The 5,124-nt window shown below is 44.0% G+C and overlaps 1 pseudogene; it reads right to left on the reverse strand.

Moving 5' to 3' along the window:
- Positions 1–634: 634 nt before the first annotated feature.
- Positions 635–1,211, reverse strand: LOC127193826 (60S ribosomal protein L9-like; annotated as a pseudogene).
- Between the last annotated feature and the right edge of the window lie 3,913 nt (positions 1,212–5,124).

Here is a 5,124-nt window from a genome sequence, read left to right on the forward strand (position 1 = left end):
TTTATAATTTCAAAGATATAACAAAATGTCATGAGTCAACCAGCAGGACAAAACAGACTGATGGAACAGAGCAGAGTGGTCAGAAAACATTCCATCCATTCACAGCTAACTTATTCTTGATAAAAAGTGCCCAAGACATACAGAATATTCAAACTTAACTCCTACAGTTTTGTGTGAAACTTTTCTTTAAAAGGGGGACAAAAGACCTAATTGTGAGATAATCTGAGATCAAAAACTGTGGCGCTAACCCACTTGTGCTGGTTTTGTTCTGCAAGTTGACAGTCCTTCAGTGGAGTCCCAGATGCAGATGCACTCTCTGCAAACAGCGGGTGACTTGGTTTCCCCTTCCTACACGTGAGCCTTCTCAGTACTCTGGCTAAAACTTCCAGTGCCACAATGAGTAAGACATGTGACACCCTGTCTTGTTCCTGGCCTTTGAGGACATGTTTTCAGCTCTTCCCCATCTGCCTGATATGGGTTGTGAATTTGTGATATGCAACATGGGTCATCTGAAGTATGTCCTTCTAAGTATGAAGGAATGCTAATTTTTTCAATATAAGTCTTTTATTGTTCCCAAAGACATGCAAATAGTTCTTATAATTGAGAATCTTTCTGGAACTGGGTAACTTCTGTCTTATTCATCAGCTTGCTACACTGATCCCTTTTCAGACAAGTAGACACCATCTAAACACTTTCTGATAGCCTTGTTTTCAACTGTTGTGGCCTTATGAATCAGAGCAGCTGAGTTTGAAACAAGTTCAATATCATTTCCTTCCATGATTGATTCATCCTTCTGGGCTTGAAAGACAGCGCAAACAACACCTATCCTCATCTGAACCCTGTGGATGTATTTTTCACCCAAAAAAATTTCCGATTTCAACCAAAGACCCATTCTCCTGAATGACGACATTAAGGGAAAGTGAGCAAACACAGACCTCATCTTCTAACTGAGCCCAGTGTGACACCCTTGATAGTGTTGTGACCATGACTGCAGATGGTTCTAGCAGTGGCCAGTCCCTTCCTGTTACCCACCATTCATTAACATGGAGCCTCTTCTTTTTCTTTCCAAGAAAACTCACCTCTACATTAATGCGATTGAAGTCCCTCCACAGAGTTCCCCTGGGGCCCTTCACAATGGCTGTTTACCCCTTCAGGGTGATGGTGACATTTTCTGGGATGCCGACAGTCTGATTGCTGAGAATGGTCTTCATTCTCACAGTAGACAGAGCAAAGATGGAATGCTGACTTTTATTGGCTACTTTTTTTTTTTTTTTTTTTTTGCATCTATTGAAATGACTGTAGAACTCTGTTATTTGGGTTTTTGATGTCGTATATTCCACTACTGACTTGTATGTTAGAACATTCATACATCTCTGGAGTAAACCCAACTATCATTTTTGGATTGTTCTTGGATTACATTACTACAATTGGGTGAGAACTTTTGTGTCTGTGTTCACTAGACACATTGGGGTAAAGTTCTTTGCTTGTTTGGTATCGATTGTTTGATTGTGCCCTTACGTTCTTTTACCGTCATGGGAAGTCTGATTGTTGACTGGTTAGTTGGTTGGTAGGTTGGTTGGTTAATTGGTTAATTGGTTGGTTGATTGGTGGGCTGGCTGTGGGTTAGTTGGTTGGTGGCTGAGTGGATGGGATGGTTGGTGGGTGTCTTGGTGAGTTGGTTGGTTGGGGATTAGTTGGTTAGTTGGTTAGTGGACCGGTTGGTGGATTCATTTGTTGGTTTGTTGGTGGGCTGGTTAGGGGTTGGTTGAGTGGTGGGCTGGTTCATTGGTGAGCTGGTTGGTTAATTGGTGGGTGGATGGGTTGGTTGGTTCTGACACCACCTATTGATTTACTCAAAATCTGAGCCTTTGAGTCTATTCTAAAACATAACAGGGTGAGCATAAGTATTTGGTATATAAAGAATTTGAAATTTCCCTGCCTTGTAACACCTCTGCTGCACTTGGAGACACACTTAGTGTGGAATCATCAGTCCGTGTGACCTGAGGTCAAAGTGCCCCAGGCATTTCAGGGAGCCACTATAGCAAAGCTGTGGTATAAACCATCTGATCTCAGACAGCTTCCCAGAGCCAATTTCACTTGGATCCTGACTTCATTGCATGGCCCTGTGCATCTGTGTTTCCCCCAGTGGCTCTGGGGCTCACATCAAACCAAGCAGCCAGGACCTCAGAGTGGAGGCCTCAGTGCATATCTTCTTGAAGATGCTCTTGGCTCGTCCACCTTAGCACTTGTTCTTGCACATAATCATCATTGTTGCTAGTGTTGTTCTTAATGTTTTCCCCTAAACAGCAACTTGTGCCAAAAAGTGACAAATTCAAACTGTTACCAGTTTGTTCCATAGGCCAGATTACAAATCTGCCAGTTACAACTGTTACGGGTAGACCATAACTTGACAGTGACAGTTTAGTCCCTTTTGCTAAGTATGTCTACAAGCTTGTTGGTACTCTCTTGGGCACCCTTGTTTTCCAGTATAAAAATAGACAAAACAAAGCTGAAGATCAATTACAGTTGGTTCTAGACATGTCCACATTCTCCCTTCCAACATCTCTCTTGGTTTCTCCCCATGTGTTGTGGTCATGTCCCATGGTTTGGAACTGGGAAGGGAGGAAGATCTTGTCACTGCTTCCATGTTTGTTCGGACCCAGCCACTGGGTCACACTGGCAAGTCCCTCAGCCTCCCATCCAGTCTTGGTGACAACCATAATCTACTGCTTAGAAAATGATGCTTCCTCTCCCATCTCAGTCAAATCCTTAATGCTTACACAGCTCAGATAGGTTAAGGAGGGCTGTCTTATCTGCAAGTAAGCACACAGACTGAAGCCCTATCATATTTTTTTATTTCATCTGTGTGTTGTGATGTGCTAGTTGGTAGTGTGGCTGTGTGCATCTGCATGAAGGTCAGAGGTTGACATTTGTCCTATTTTCCTGGTTCACTCTCCACCTTTAATTTTTGAGCTATTGAAGGTGATAATGACTAATCTTGGTTGTCACCTTGACTACATTTAGAATCAAGCAGCTGGGCATGCGTGGGAAAGATTTCCCTGATAGTATCATCTGTGATCAGAAGATCATCCTAAATCTGAGTGACAATTTCTGGTGACAGCCCACATAAAAAGATATGTAAGAAGGAAGCTTTTGCTTTTTGCTTGCTTGCCCTCACCCGCTACCAAGTTCATGTACCCAGTTGCTCAGGAATTCCTTAGCTGCTACAGAACTTCAGTACAGACCAATGACTGGCAGCTGTCTATGACTTCCCTACCACTCTAGCACTAGACAGGAACTGCTGAAACACCCATTCTTGTAGACAGAACAATTCCTTGGTTCTTGGGCTTTCTGTAAATAAAATTGCCACTGTTGGACTGCTCAGAAACAGCCTATAAGTCACTCTGATAAGCCCTATTTCAATGTACACACACACACACACACACACACACACACACACACACACACACACAGACACATTCTATCACTTCTCTTCCTTTGTGGAACTCTCACTGATACAAAGGACATCAAATCGGTTAGGCTGGCTAGCCAATGAGTTCTAGGAATCCACCTTTCCCTGCTCTCTCTCTCTAGCACTGAAGTTACATGCTGACCTGGCTTTGTACATGGATTCTGGGGACTCAGGTGCTAGTCTTCATGTTGCCTGGCAGGTATATTACCAACTGAGGCTTCTCCCCCGAGGCCAAACTCAAAAAAAAAAAATGTAGTCTCCTTCTTCCTCCACCTCCCTTCATAGAAGACTAATGTATTCATCCCTACAGGGCCATCACAGCTCTCTGAGTAACAAGAGAGAGGAAGAGACTATAGGAGGGTGACTGCAGACACTTTGTCCACCTCAGTGTGTGCAGTGCTCTGCTCAACTGCTACTTGATGTAACTTCATTTGAGCCTCCATTCAAGCCAGCTTTTCCTCACTGATCTGCTTGGCCATGTAGGAAAATAAAAAATATTGATGGGTAATAGATTATTTTCTATTAAAAATGATTGATTGCTATGAACTAAACACAGTTCAAGTAAGAACAATGTGCTCATTGATTAACTGCGATGGGCCAGCCAAGGGCCAGCGTCAATAACCCAACAACCAGAGTGGGTGGGTAGAGGGGGTGCTCCCCTTCCCTGAGGAGTAGGGGAGGGGAAAAGAAGAAACAGGAAGGTAGGAAGGGACCAGAAGGAGAGGAGGGAGAGGGCTATGACCAGGATGTAAAGTGAACAATTAATAAAATAAAGAAAATAGACCAACAAGCAGAAGTCAGGGACACCACTTCAATCCCTTTCTGAAGGGCCACCTCCTTTGATCCCTGTTGTTTCCATTTGTCATTTTATCACCTCGAATCAAAGAGTCTTGGGGCTACTGTTTCCCAAAACTGGGAATGTCTCATAACTACACTTAGCTGTGAAAGCGCTGTGGAGAAGGCACAGACAGACGCTGTGTCTGCTCTTTCCCACACAGCCTAAGCAGCCTGCAGCCTGCCTATTTGCCCTGGAATTGTGTTTCTCTTTCCACGATGCTTTGCAGGTCTTTAAAAACATCACCTTTAAAACAATTTCAAAGGAGACAAACGAAATGAGTAACAGCCTGCTTATGTCAGGAAAAGCAACAGAAACTGCAGGAGAAGCTGCCAGTGGGGAGATTTCACGCTTTTGTTAATTAAATGAACAAAGGCAAGTGCTCACGGGGCTGTACATCAGAGATCCCAGCTTCAGTCTTTCCAATTCTCTTCCTTTTGGAACTGGGGCCCTTGCACAAACAGCAGAGGAGCTGCTCCCCGCACCCGCTTTGTGAAATGGCTAAGCTCAGCCTTCTATGTCCTGTCTCTACCTTCCTGCAACTGCTGGGTTGGATTATTTTACATTTTGATTGAAATGATGTCACCTCCAGATAAAAGCCTGGCCCAGCATTGTAATTGAATCTCAGGTTGTTTATTGAAGTGATCTACAGCAGGCCTGCACTTGTCCCAACATCCGATGCATAAAGGGTCTGCCTTGTCCGACTCGATACTGATTAGATCTGGCCACAAAAAAAGCCATCTGACTAGGGTCGAGGGCCTGGAGCAGGAGTGCAGGGAAATTGGGAGGGGGCAATGAAATGGGAAGAGACACCGTC

The sequence above is a fragment of the Acomys russatus genome, chromosome 9 (genome assembly GCF_903995435.1).
Source record: "Acomys russatus chromosome 9, mAcoRus1.1, whole genome shotgun sequence".
NCBI lineage: Eukaryota > Metazoa > Chordata > Mammalia > Rodentia > Muridae > Acomys > Acomys russatus.